We start from the raw sequence: 15,020 nt of genomic DNA on the forward strand, positions 1-15,020 counted from the left end.
TTCTAACTTCCCAGAGTGCTGGGCTGACTACAACTTGGATGTGGGCTGAATACCCAACTGCAGAAACACTCTTTGCAGTTTATCAGGTCTGCCAAGCGTTGCCAGGACAAGGGGCAAGGACAGAGCCCAGAGGAAGAAACGAGCCTGGGAAACCATGCCAAGTTCTGGCTCCTCTTCTGGCATTCAAAGAGGAAGGTTCAGTTTTCCCCCAAAATCTATTTCCATAGCAGAGACTGTAGCAAAATGCTGGAAAGGTGACAGTCATATGAGATGCAGGACCAAGAAATTCAAATTTCTGCCACATTCAGGAGAACTCTCTCCCTTCTCATTCATCTCCACCCTGAAGTACATTTCCAGCACGTATTGAATAAGTAAAGTCTCCAGGGATCAAGCAGGAAAAATTGCAAGTATGTTGGCAATTCAACTGATACGCAAAGACAGATCCAAGAGAAAAGCACGTATGTACATGTTAACTGAAAGGGACTTGCCTCCTGCATGCCACAGACTGGCACTGATTCACAGCATGCAGTTACATGTTTGAGAAAGAGGTAATAACTCATGATTCATTTTGCAAGGGAATTTATGATTTATCAGCTTTTCTTCCAAAATCCTCCCATTCTGGGACCAACCTTCTGGCAAGGGACAGAAGGCGGCAAACTGCAGCTATGCTGCTCTTTGGGCATAATTACCGTGTTGCCCAAACCCGAAACGATGGACAAATTGTAAAGCATCTCTTATTGACTTAACAGGAAAGGGGAGACTGGAAAAGAAAATTGACCTGCTGTCTCAGCCCCAGTGAACACGGGATAGCAGACCTGGCAGCTGGCATAGGCATACAACCTAGGAACGCCGGCAGGGCAGGAAGGAGAAGGGGCAAGGAGGGTGGACAGGTCACCATCCAAGGAAGCGCAGAACCTGTGGGCTTGGGCATGAACGATTCGAGTCTGCCACAAAGGGAACAAGCGCAGCTTTCTGGTATCTGTTGTATGAACAGCCATATGTACTTTATTAAAGCCGCTAATGAGGGAAAAAGAGTTTCCATCCTCACAGGGCAAACACAGGAAAGTCATCAGCTAGTTTTATTCCTGGACAGATGTAAATTGCACAAAATTGTAAACTAGACACAAATCCCCAGGATCTTTTTAGCAGCACCGGGATCAGAGCTGCCAGGCCTGGTGCAGCCCGTGGTCCTTCCTGCAAAGCTGTCACTTCGAAGATGAAAACCTGCCTTGCATTACCATGAGCAAACCTGAGAGAGGCCTTGAAAAGTTCTCCCCAAAGATGATTCCAGTCGGAAGGATCAAAGGCAGCTTGCTGACTGCAGGATCAGTTAACAGTCTGGCTAGAAAATAATTTTCCTGTGTCCTGTACTCTGCATGCCGAATAAACACTGCCTCTTCTGCCATGAGGGGATGCAGCTCCCCCTGCACACCCCAAAATAAAAAGAAAGCCAGCAGGGCAGGACCAGAAACCACATTAACTCATACAGAAAACCCAGCACCTCCCTCTGTAATGGGCATTTGTCTTCAAGTTACTTGCGCATCCTACCCAAAACGTAGCTTATCAAAGTGATGTGATCAAGCCATATCTGCAACTTACTCCAAAATAAAATGACCCCCAAACCACCATATGGAAAAACCTGAGTATTTGTTACCAGGAGTAGAATTGCTCCAAGCAACTGCAGAGTAACAGCAACCAGAAAGGCTGGGTTTATGCTGTCTCTCTGATCAAAGAGAGCAGCTCCACATTTCCACAGAGCAAAGCTCATTCCAAGGTGGAGGGATCACTTACAAACAGTCCTTTTACCATCATCCCTTCACACGACTCCCAAGCACATCAATCAGGTAGACCAAGATCCTTGAGGATTTCTCCTGCTAATGGTGTTTCAGGCCAGGGACCCAAGAGAGCAAGCATACTTACAAAGTTTCTGTAAAGTAGGCGCCCCCAAAAAAACTCATTTCTATATAATGTTCCCATAATATAGATCTCGCTAGCAATTCCTCTTCTGTCCACAGTCCCCCCCGGGTCACAGGCACAGGTATCTGAAATATCAGTACTCGGAAACCCCAGGGTGCCCAGCCACCTCCTCCCCGATGTTTTCAGGCTGTACAGACCAGCTCCCACTGGTGCGGAAGAAACACAGCTTCCCTGTACTGGGCAGGTACTTCCCAACATGGGAATCCCAAACAAGTCTTCCACCCAAGTAGAACAGCATGTCCAGTCCCAGCAGCCTCCCTCTGGCTGCCAGCAGCCTTCATGACTTTAACCTGGGTACAAAATACTCATTAAGGGATTTAAACAAGAAGTATGACAGCTGGGCTCCCAGTACAAGACGACCCTCAAATGCTCATTTGCTTTCAGGTAGGCCATTGTAAGGCTAAGGCAAGAAGGAACACCTCCTTCTGAAAGAAAACAGGCATCTCCCTTGATCCACTACCATAGATTTTGGTAGCTATATATTTCGACAAATTCAGAGTAGCACTACCAAACAGGGGATGCTATTCATGCTTTAGGCTTATTAGTGCTATACACAAAAATTACATGAAGTTAGGTGCGCCAGCTAATTATAGCAAAGCCATTTAAAGATTGTTGAGGGTGCAGGTGCAGGGCAGCACGAGAGGGGGTATCAGAAGGGTTGAAATACTCCACACAGGCTAAGCTGTCAAGAGGTAGATCATGCTAATTGGCCATAGACAAAATACCCAAGCATGCCAACATGCTTGTTAGCTGGGAGCTGCTCCTGCAAGCACACATTTATTCCTGATAAAGTGGATGTTTCTGCTGAAGCAATCAGCACCCAGACACTCACCAAACCCAGGAAGTCAACACAATTGAGCTTTATTGGTTCAATGATAAAGCTAATGCTAACTCATACCCCAAAATAAATGAAGATACCACTGAGATCTACAGCAGTGTCTTACAACTACAGCTGTTATATGCATGATCCTAAAGACAGAGCACAAGCCAAAACAAACCCCAGAAAATTGTGAACTAAAGACCCTGCAGCCTCCTGAGTTGCTTTTTGACTGGCAGACAGTGGGAGTGGACAGCACATGATTTTTCTGTGCTGCAAAACTTAGACAGACTGACAGTTTCCATTGACCTACAAAAGTACCTTGAGAATTGCAAGTTTAGCTGTGTTTATCAGAGGAATGAGGCTAACTTGCTGTTATCTCCAGATTCAGTCCAAGAACATATTCTGGGATTTGTTTAGTGGGCTTTTTTACCTTAAAAAAAGATTAAAGGTTCAACTGGATTTGCTGACATTTCACCTATAAGGAAATAAGAGGTGAGTCACGGAAGAAGAGCAATTCATTAGTGTCCCACACTATCTGCAGGGAAAAAATAGCCTACTGCTTTAGCTGCAAGTTATAATCCCATCTCCTTTTGCAGCTTAAAGTGGCACAGGCTCCCCAGCAAACACGAAGAAATGGGAACAGGATGGGAATGTCTTCTTAGGACATTGTGCTACAGACAGCAGAACAGCCATAATCCTGTTTTCCTCACTTCCCAAGGCAGTGAACAAAAAAACCTGCATTTATTGAACTGTTCACTTCTCATGCGCAAAACTTTCACCCAGCTCATGTGCCTTATTACAGCATTGATTTCTTGCATCCACCTCTTCACATGCCACATTCACTTGTGTCAGCATCCACCTCACTCAGTGGCATCAGCGAGAGCAAATTGCTGTATTTCAGGAAATCTTTCCAGCCCATCTCCGATGGGGCAAATCCTGCAGGAAGGGAGGCGGCCAGGACTCAGCTCACCTCCATCCAACCCAGCTGGTGGCCCCTCCATGGTGGAGGTCCGGAGCAGGACCTCTCCAGTGCACAAGGCCACCACAGGGCAGAGAAGGCGGTGGAAGCTGCCTGAGAGCAAGCAAAGGGCTACAGTAACTCTCAAGCCCTGTGGTTTGCACAACCCAAGCGCATGCTGTCTCTCCCCCTCCCCCTTTCTTCCCACCACCCCCCCCCCCCCCATCTAAACTCCTCCAGTTCAAGGCTGATCACTCTTTGCCACTCATAACTTCCCACAGCCCAGCTATGAGAGGTTTGGGTGGTCCTCCACATCTGAAGAGTCACATGAGACCAAACATTGCCAATAGTGGTTTTGTTGGGAGAACTTTTTTGCTCAGCCATTATTAGTATATTAATAGTCTTTAAAAGCTTTTAAAGTGACCACAGCTCAATATCATTTTGAGATCTTAAGCTTCTAAAAGAGAGCTTAAAAATACAGCCAGTTCACATGTGTTCATGCATGTAAAGTCTCAGGTGCCAGCCTGTATCACTGGGCAATGCTTCTAAGGGAGCCCGAGACCACAGACAAAATGATGCTTCGCAAAACTGGATGCTGGAGGGGTTTCTTTCCACCCCTGATGTAAAGAATTATATTGTACAGGCCCCTTGATAATAACTGCACAATTATTTCAATGCTGCTGCTATCTCTTGTCATCAAGCTAATGGAAGACAGACACATGAAATCAATTCAAAAAACAAACTGAAAAACGCATCCCCTTTAGTTAAAGTCAATAAAAGCAATTCTGGGGCAGACAAAAACTTTATTACTTAGAACCCAGCACTTCAAGGGACATTGTTTTTTTGATGTCAAATGGAAAAAGTCTTCAGCTACAAACACTTTGATTTGGCCAGGCTCAGGGAAATCCCTAAGCTTCTGCATTAAGCAGGTAATGAATTTTTATGATCATCATTCTTACTTGAGGTACTGGGTTTTCATGCAATTATTCTTTTTACATGCTGAAAAACACGGGCTTCCTTGATACTTGAGCTTCTCCCCAAACATTCCTCAGGGACAGCCAAGCCCAGGCACAGAGGGAAAGGGACTGTGGACCTGCCTTCTGGTGTGTCACTTGGGTATGATTTATGATCTGGACATGGTACACTCGATGTGCAGACCACGGTGCTCCCTCCATTCACCTGCAAACACACATCCATTCCTTCGGAGGAGAGGGCAAAAGGGTATCTTCAAGCAGCCTGGAATACCACAGAATTCACCGAGTTTACCCAAAAAGGAACTGTCACCATATCAGACTGAGAGGCCACAGAGGTTTGTGTTTGTCTGCTTGGTGGAGAGCTTCAACTTCATCTTTTTAGACAGCCATCTGTTTTTTACAGGAGCTGCCACGGTACTCTGTACAACCATCACAGCACACAGACACCGCACTGAATTCAACTGATGAAGAGCCATCCATGCTGAAAACCTGCCCACCACCATTTCCACCTTCCACATGCAAGTGGCTGAAAGTCACCTGTGTGGTCCATCAAGGCCTTCTTCCCATCTCCAGAGGAGGATGCAACTCAGAGGCTGAGCTCAGCCTCCTGGCCAGCAAGCTCAAGGAGGAGGCAGGAACAGTTGGAGATGACACCCCAACCACATTAGCAGCTGTGGAGGTATCACCCCAGGCACAAACCCCATGGACAGGCATTCAAGACCTTTTCATCAAGACATCATCCCAGCTTCCAGGTGATTCCCCCCTCCTTGTGGGTGACTATTTTTGCAGCTCTTGCTGCATCTTCTCCCTCATCCCTTTGTTTTTATTCAATACAATAGAAGTTTTGGAGCTAGGGCCTGCTCTCAGGTTTCCATACTACAAGGCACTGTTCCCACTTGTACTGGAAAAAAACAAGAAATAATTAATAGCTATTACTTAGAAGAGATCTAATCTGAACTTGGAACCAGTGATTTAGCAAGAAATGAACCACAGCCTGGAATTATCTAGCATGCTTACTCTGACAGCTTGATTTTTTTTTTTTTTTTTAATTAAACCTCTTGAGCAGCTGAACAAACTAAAGTATCAGCCTGTGGTGGCGTTTCCAGATTACAGGCACAAAAATCAACATCTTGCAGACCACTCTCAGGCACACCACCCCAGCCTGAGCAGGAAAGAGGGATGAAGCAGTGTAGATGGGACCCCATCAGCATGACAGCAAAGACAGACACGTATCCAATGGCACATCTCGCTAGCATGAAAGGCGATCTGAGTCGGAGGAATTGGCTTGCTACACTCACGGCTGGGTGATGCTGCCCATTTAGCTGTACCAGACAGACAGGAGGAAGGACAGGGGCTTCACAACTCAGTAATCAGGAAGTAAGCAGCTTCCAAGGAGGAAGGGAGTGACAACTTCTTCTAAACAACATCAACAGGCAAACAAATAACCAGGAAAAAAAATCCCATGAACTTCCCAGCTCACTCTAAAAAGCCACAATGCCAAAATTTTACTTCCCCTTCTTGCTTAAGCCTTATGCTAAAAGGGAACAAGTATTAGTGCTTTGTTCCCTTCAAGGGAAGCAAACAGGTCTGCCAAGTGAGCTCTCCATGGCAGGGTGTGAACACAGAAGAACTGAAATGAAGCTAACCCTCCTCTCCTGCTGCAAGGTGGCGGGTCTTGTCTTCAGGGCAACTCTATTTCTCTGTTAGCATCAATGGAGCTTTGTCCAGAGTAGTGCTCAACATCCCCGCGGCAAGAAAGTGATGGGGTGTGAAGGGGAGCGGAGAGAAACAGATGCAGTCATGAATTGTGTCCTCTGTTCCACTTCTCACATGACAAGCTTCAAATCCCTTTTTTTAAAGTCGAAGGTTTTGCCATGTGATAAAAATCAAGACAAATTAGGCTTGACAAGTCCCCCCTGTAAAGGTCAAAACTTTATTTGTGAGACACTGGCTGGGGAAGCAAAGCGATGCTCCTCCAGAAGCAGGACTGGGACCCACGACAATTCCTGCTGCAACTCAAGACCAGAGGCAATGAGGGTGGTCAGGGTCCAAAGAAAGAATTTCCAGTGGACCTAAACAGAGTGTCATTTCAAATGAGAATTTTTCCTCCAAATACAACAAGCATTTTGCAGCCTCAGATGCCAACGCACAGAAAAAGCACGAACTGGGGTCCTCCAATAGCACCGGCATCCATTTCTCTCTGCCGCAGCACGGGGACCAAACTGCTTCTTGTGGCCCATTAGCAGGAGCACTCGGGAGCAGCCCCAGCATCGAGTTCAATCATTTCTCCTGGGCCTTGTGACACAGCTGTGTCATCTCCACTCACCAGGCCAGCCTTCAAAACGGGACTTCCTTCCCCATCAGAAGTTAGCACCCATTAGCACAGCAGCCTGCACACACAGACTCAGCAAAGGCAGCAACAGCAAGCCTGAGCAGCAGCGTATCACCAGCCCAGCTGGACCAGCATCTCTCCCCAGTGGCACTGCAGCAGCCTCCACCATGTTTACTCACCACCAAACACTGTCCGGTGCAGGCAGCAAGTGGCACAGGCAGCCCTGCCCCGTCCTCCTTGGCGTGCCATCAGAAAGAGATCAGACATGAAAAACGGGGCAGATCTGCAAGAGCCTGTGATCCGGGGCTGATCTCCTGGTCCAACAGCAAACACTTCCAGTCCTCACAGCCCTTGCAAGTCTGCACACAAATGCGCCTCTTTAGTGAAATAAATTGAGCCAACTGTTACTGCCATGGCCAAGAAGAAAGCCTCAATTTAAGGTTTTCTCTCTGGAAGAAATGCAATGCACGCACATTTTAATATAAAAATATCTGCACACAGAGCTCTATTAGAACCTGTGGCATCTAAAATTTTGTCTATAGCATTGGCCACATAGGATGTCAGCATCTGTGAAGTCTAATTTTCTTGCGGACTATCTAATGCTATAGTTGCAGGCTAAGGCTGCTTGTACTTCCCTCCTTATAAACCCCTTCTGGAATTTATCCTTTTTCTAAGGCCCAGACTGACAGCTCATATGCTGAATACATAATCCTGGCTGGGAATGACAAAGTTTAAATCCTTCATGAGGGCGTGAAGCTGGGATGCTCTTAAAAATTCTGTTTTTATGTACATCTAAGCTATACAAGTAAGGGAAGAAAAAGAGGCAGCTGCTTCTGTTCCAGAACCAGAGCTCTCCTAGCAACCACCTCAAAAGACCTCTAGGTTTTTTTCTACTAAGAGTTCACCTGATGGGATGCTGGAAATCCTGGAAGGAAACACAAGAGTGGGATCATGAGAAGATGTGCACAAACACAAGCAATGCGGCTCGGCAAGCCCAGATACCTTCAAACTTCATGTTCAAAGACATCTGCCAATCCCTTTCAGCTCAGAAAGGGCAGCCAAGGCTGAGCTGTTGGTGCCCCGCTCAAGGCACAGAAAGCATAAGACTGATCTTCTGAAGCATCAAAACACAGTGACAGCTGAAGGTGGGACACCTTTCAAAAGACAGTGACGGCTGAAGGTGGGACACCTTTCAGCAGACCTGTCATGTAGCACATCCATCAGCTTGACTTGATGTTAGCACTGTTATTTTAGAGACATACCTACGCTGCTGGGCAGTCAACAACAACTTTCCCATGGGCTGACAGCAGTGTTGATCAGCTTAAGTTGGCACCAGCTAAATTTCAATGTTAATGAGAAATTCAGTTGAGCCACAACCCTCCTGTGGGGCCTCTTGCCCCACTTACGGGCAGGGGAGCAAGGTCTAGTGAAGAAAGCCACTTGCATGGAGTCCCATAGGGAGGTGGTGGCAGATCTGAACAGAATCCAGACTCCTATATGTTAAGCGCCTTGCTCAATAAATATATGCAATTCAGTCATTACTAAAGACTTTTTCCTGCAAATGGGGTGAGAAGAAGGGTGTCTACGTTTGCCGTCCTCCAGCATCAGAACCTCGCCAGCTATTTTGAATAGATGCTCCTAGTTCAAAACTGGCAGCTCTTCCCTTTGCAACGAGAAGTTGATCATCTTCCAGATGTAAACCAGGAAAGGATGTCTAGCCATCTTCTCCTGACAAAAAGCATTCAAAAACCATACAGAAGGCAGCCTGAAAAATCACAGATTTGGTTAGTAAAACTGCAAGATAACAGCAGGTGATCACTTGTGCAACACCGTGAAATGCTCATGGCAAGACCAGCACTAGAAAGCAGGGGTGCAAATGACCTGGCAGACACTGCAAACCTGTGGGGAAGCCAGAAACCAGACTGTGTCTGTCAGCTCTGGGCAAGTGCCTCTCCAAGGGCCTAGAAGAAAAAGGCACATTTCTTCTTTCCAGACTGCCCCCTCACCTTGCCCTTCCTCCAAGGTGAACAGAGCCACAGCCACATCGCTCAAGAGCAGATGTGGGCTCTCGGACATCTCCCTACTGCTTGCTCACTTCTGACCAAGACAGCCTTCATGTTGTTCAACCCTGAAACAGGCTTAACATTTCCAGCCCAAAGCTAACCCAGCGCGACCATGCATGCATCCACCCTGCCACCCCACCCATGCTCAGCCACTGTGCAGAGGTATAAGCCCAGACTGCCAATGCTACTCATACATGGGCATCCAGGTCACAAAGGCAAATTATAGCCGATATCAAAAAGCCTAATTATTTTTAATCAGTGTAAAAGCAAGAAGAACATGTCTTCACAGCCAAGCAAAAATAGAGGCTAAAGATCGTTAGCGTATTTCTGCTTTAATCATTCTGAACTGGGAAAGATTGCAGAACTTCTGGCTAAAATTTCAAGTCTTTAGCTACAGTCATTAGAAACGGTTATAATTCCCCTGACTGTGTAATTTAGTCTCAAGAATAAAACTTGATCTCAAAGCATTAGCAGCTCTGACACGATAGCATCTCTGTTATTGCGACAGCCCAGAGAAAAATGCTTCATTCTTCCAGTTTCTTGCATGTGTCAAGAAATGCAGCCTCAGCTGCAAAGCGCTACCAGCTGCTTATTCTCCAAAATAAAACTTTATTTTTAGCCTAAGTGCTTATTCAGGATCTGTGCGAGTATTGCGATTAAGCTCTCACACCCATTGAAAGCTCCGTCAAATCTGCAGCAGATGACAAATAACGATGCAGGTTCCAGTGCAGGAGATAGTCTGTACAACAGTCTGCACAATCATCATCTTCTGGTCAGGAGCAACGAGAGGAACTCTGCCGGGGTCAGGAGCAGCAAGTTTAAAGCTGGATTTTTATGTAGATAGAGGGAGAAACTCTTACAGCAAAGCACAACTGCCAAAGCTCAGTTTCCAGTGACTGGGGATTTGCTATCAGAACATCCGATCATTTGATTGACACCATAAAGCCAACTCCGTGCTCCAAAACCATCATCGTCTCCATGCTAGCGTGAAAGGTTTGACAGTACCTGAGCTACCACAGCTCACTGCTTCCCCAGCGGTCCTAAACCCGCACCGGCTCAGCACATGCTGCTCCATCACTGAACCAATGCATTTGCTATCCTGGCAGAAAAGCAACCAGATTAGAAACAAAGAGTTTTCCAGCAAGCCAGTGAACTGAATTAATTGAGAATGGGGCATGCCCCTGCCTGCAAGGAAAGGCAGCTCCTACGCTACCTCGCTCTGCACAATGCACTTCCAATCCTGAACCCATGTCAATGCTACAACGCGAACCAGGACGAAGGGGTTTCCTGCAAGCAGAGAGAGCTCAAAATTCACTCCTTCGCAGAAACCACTCTTGTTTTTGCAGCTTGGGAGGTGAAACACCACTCCTGTGCTTGCTTGGCGAGGACCACCTGTACTATGCCACTGTGCACTTGCTCATGCTGCAGGAGAATTTTAACTTGTTGCTAGGCTGCACAAAGCAGTCTCTTATTTTTATCACATGCCTGTTTATTCTTGTAGAAAAAGAAATGGCAAATAGCAATCCAAGGCATCCTTAAAACACTTGTTATACGCTCAGCTGGGTCCATTTTCTCACCAGACAGTCCAAAGCTTCTTGGCCATCGGCATACGCACCTTCACAGCCAGACAGCCCCCTTCTCGCTTCTCCAGAGGTACAACATGAAAGTGTGACTGACCAGAGAAGGCCTCAGCTGAGCAGAGAATCTAACGCCACATTGTAAACAAATTTCAAGTAATTTTGAAAAGGCTATTAATAGTAATTTCAAAGCTATTTCCTAACAGCTTAATACAGTTGAGCAGCTGATTTGCAGCAGCCACCATGCTAAACCATTCCCACTTCACCAAGAAACATCCCCCTGCAACTTAGCACTTATTTTTGCACCCCTGACATGTAGCAATACAGCATTTTACAGCTGCCATTCCCCTCCTCGGCGTGTAATATTGACAATTCCATTGATGTGGAACACAGCCTGGGTCAGCGCAGACAAGAGACGAGGCAAGGCCAGTCATGGTACCTGGTGAAGACAAGAGCTGGAGCACAGTGTACACCTGTACGCAGGTCCCACGGCCAGCAGCAGACCACTGGGGCCAGCCCCTGCCCTGCTCCCTGCCCTACCAGGAGCAGAGCAAATAAGCCTTCCTAGCAGGCCAAGTGTCACCCATAGCTTGGCATCCTCAAGGACAGCAGCTCGCTTTGCGCTCCTTGTGCTGCTGTGGTACAGTCTGAAGCCTTCAGCCAAACCTGGGATAACTCCAGATCCTGTTACAAAATTACATGTCCCCTCATAACAATAGCAACATATGGGCTATTTAACCCAAAGGAAGGACCTTTATTATTTGCTAGACTCGGCATTTGTCCCTTCCTGACACCAAGTGAACCTCCTGCTCCTAAGGAAGCCTTCTCAATTGAACATTTTACTGCTCCATATAAAGCCTTGAAAGGCCTGTCTTCTGCAGTGACTGACTCCAGAGGACACTCCAAGCTCCAATTTAACCTCCACGTTTTTCTGCCACTCATACGTCACTTAAGGATCAGCACACAGCTGGAGACAAAAGACCAAGCTCATGCCGACGGGCACCTTTCCATTCAGTCAGAAGCCACAGCACTCATGCTGACAGCTTCGCTGCAGCGATATTTGCCTGGCATTAGATATTAGCATTATCCTATGTACGGCTACCAGCCAGCACAGTGCTGGGGACACATTTTCACTTGTCTCAGCAGCAGCACCTGTCAGCCCCCGAGTTCGTTACGGCTTTGCTTGTTGCTCGTCACTGCTCGAGGTCTCCACCGTGGGTGTGCAGGGCCCGGGTTCAGCTGTGTGAGGTGGCATTTTGGCAAGAAGCTCACTCTGCTTGCGGTTCACAACCTGCCCCCGTTCAGCAGCATGCAGCCCAATCCTTCCCTGCCACTGCTTGATGGCTTCAGTACCTATCCCCAGAATGGCACTTGATTTGAAATGACTCTTAATAACTCAGAACAGAGCTAAAAGGGAACTACGGAAGAGTACAGTCAGCAGCAATATCAGCTGAAGTTGGGCGTTTCTAACTGACCCAAATTAACTGCACATTATTTGCACCTTCTGATGCCCTGGCTTGGCTCTAACTTGTTTCTTAGAGGCATTATACGTTTCTAAGACGGGTTTGTTGGTTTTTTCTTCCTCGCTACAACTAACCCTCTTTTAATAGCAACACTGATCCACAAGGATTTCAGTACAAAATTCTGCCGCATTTGCAATGAGAAGACATCAGCCAAGAATAAACTCTAAATAATAAATGGGAATTATTTTTTTCTCTAGAGAAGCCAAGGCATGAATCTCCTGTATCTTTGAAAGCTGAGCAAAAAAAACCAAAATCGAGAGAAGCTCAGAAGAAAGCCGATGCTCCTAACAGCAGACAGTAGCAGCGACAGCAGTCCAAGCCTCTCCCATGAGCATCCCCTCAGCAGCCTGCTGCGAGAGGCTTTCAGGAGATTTGCTGCTGTTGGCTGTGACTGTTGTGCAATGTATCGCTCACCTGGAACCTGACTGCACTGCTAAAAAAAGCCGAAGGCTTACTTTTACAATGGTGACTCCTGTTGGCCACTCTCTCTCCCTGCTAAGCACACTTAACACTAATCATTAGCTGTGGTTTTTCTCTGTTGTGATTGGGGCAGCATTAATTGCCTCCCAAATCGCTGTCACTAATTAGTCTCAGTGCCTTTATTAAATCAAAACTGGGTGACAAATTGTTTGCACTCTCATCCCAGACATTCAGCAGTCTCAAGCAAGCTTTCAGCAAGCAGATGCTTTCTCCCATGAATAAAAGGGGGTTCTGACTTCAGATCAGCTCTTCAGAGCTGGCAGGATGCAACAGCGGAAAGAAAGTCATGGACACAGAGCATCACTGCAACTGCAGAGCAGCAAATTAGATCCTGCAGCCTCATGCATCACCAGGCAAGTTCTGGTGCCGGAAACTTAATGGCCAAAAAAAGATGAGCGGATGCAGGGAAGGCTCTTCTGTTTCCTGCTACCAGGTCTAAGGGCATTTGCGAAAGTTACATTTGAACTAGAGGAGGGCACTCACAAAGTCACCAGCAATGCTGCTTAAACATTAGTGCATTATTAATGGACTGTCAGGAGTCAGCCTAGGAGGATGCAAGCTATCTCAAGGCTGTAGCAAAATATAACCTTGAGAAATGAACGTAAAGTCCGCAAAGAAATGCTTTTCCTGTAAGATTTTGAAACTGGCACGAGCGAGGTGGGGAGATGCAGGAAGGCTGCTCCAGAAGACAGCCTGGGAGAAGGCTCCCGCACCCACAGCAGCGAGAAGACGTCATGCCACACAAGCAAACGAAGCAGGGGACTGCAGAGGGAAACTCATAAGCAGCAGCCTGGAGCAACGCCACTGTGGAGTTTTAAAATCTAGTAGTTTAATAAGGTCTTTGCTCCGTAACTAAATAGCTCCTGTAAATAGCTTAAGGGCTTATTGATACACAAGATGTCCCCTCCTGTCAGGCCATTCTGCCAGGCTGCAGACAAGCCCCAGCCTTGCAGCTGGGACGGCTCCTGATCCAAGCAGCCAGCAGAGAGACCCAGCATTGCCCTAACACACATACACACTCCCCAGGTAATGCTCATCTCACTGAAGTGTTCTGCGAAGCACACACCCACACTTACTTACAGGCTGAATTACCGCTAATCAGAAATTCAATGGCATCTGAAGGAGTGTCAGCAGCACACTGAAATAAAGGGGTTTGTCACCATTTTCAGCCAGACATTAAAAGGACCATTTGTACCATTCACGTGCAGTTACCCATTCACTGATGCAAAGAGTTTTCAGCATGCAGTTCCCACAGCTATCCCCTGAGGCCCAGAAGTATAAAAACCCCATGAATTAGCCTTATATGAAAGGCCTATTTTAATTTCAGAAGCCATGTTGTCCCTCAGAAGCCTCCACTAAACAGACCCCTGCAATGTACAAGCCAGAAGCAACCTCCTCCTTGTGACACCCATGCAGGCACAGGGCTCACACCTGCAGCTGCCCAAGGTGCCCTCCCTCCTCAGATCCCAGTTAGGGCTGCAGCAGCCAGCCTGGACTTTCTGTAATTACCAGTATCACTGACTTGGCTGTAATTATTGTCATCACAGGTGCAGGCAGCTGCCATGGCTTCTCCCGGCCCCCAAGACAGTACAGGTCTGCTATTGGTGTCACAGTGTGTTGGTGGAAGAAGGACAACCACCCCCTCGCTGCCCTCTGGGTGCCAGGTGCCATGCAAATGGAAACCCTCGTGGCTGAACAGCTAGCACGGAGATGACCACATAAGCGCTGCTTACTTACACCAACTGGGGCTGCTAGTTGGGAGATTCCAGGGTTATCTAGTAATCAGGTACGCTCCTGGGAGGAGGATCCCCCTCATCATCTCCCCAGGGCATCATCTAGGCATTTTTCTGTCTTCCTCTCCCATTCTGCAGGAGTGAAGCCAGCCCTCCAGCCCCTCAGCTCCTAACCCACGAGTCAGCACCCAGGGGACCCTCACCTAGCCCACCTCCTCCGGATGAAGCTGCTGAGCTTTCATTTTGTCCCTGACCCGCAGAGCTGGTGCTCTCTGGACCTCAATCTCCAAACGTGACACCCACAGAAAACGTCTCCTGCCTCCCTTTAAACTCACGATTCTCACCCCTGGCAGGAACACGATATTCCAAAAGGTTCCTGCGCGCTGAAGTCCACCGCAGCGGGTAACCGCATCCGCAAGAACCGCGCACCCCGCTCCTCCCAACCGAGGCCAGCGGCTCCCAGAAGCGCCAGAGCCGGGACCGCAGCCAGCCCAGTCAGTGCGCTGGGTTGCTCCACACCACCCGACTGCTCCCGCACCGCCCGCCCCAGCACAAACCGGACCGGGGCCGGTCTTTAGCAGGA

General features: G+C 47.6%; 1 protein-coding gene across 2 annotated transcripts in view; it reads right to left on the minus strand.

Annotated features, from left to right (window-relative positions):
* The window catches only part of NCKIPSD (NCK interacting protein with SH3 domain), a 52,307-nt gene extending 38,460 nt beyond the window's left edge, over positions 1 to 13,847 (minus strand). For both annotated transcript variants that reach the window (XM_010572115.1, XM_010572106.1), the window contains exon 1: positions 13,785 to 13,847. The gene's annotated coding sequence lies outside the window, so the exon portion shown is untranslated. The remainder of the gene's footprint in view (positions 1 to 13,784) is intronic.
* Between the last annotated feature and the right edge of the window lie 1,173 nt (positions 13,848 to 15,020).

This window comes from Haliaeetus leucocephalus, unplaced genomic scaffold (genome assembly GCF_000737465.1).
Source record: "Haliaeetus leucocephalus isolate CR32 unplaced genomic scaffold, Haliaeetus_leucocephalus-4.0 Scaffold2, whole genome shotgun sequence".
Lineage (NCBI taxonomy): Eukaryota > Metazoa > Chordata > Aves > Accipitriformes > Accipitridae > Haliaeetus > Haliaeetus leucocephalus.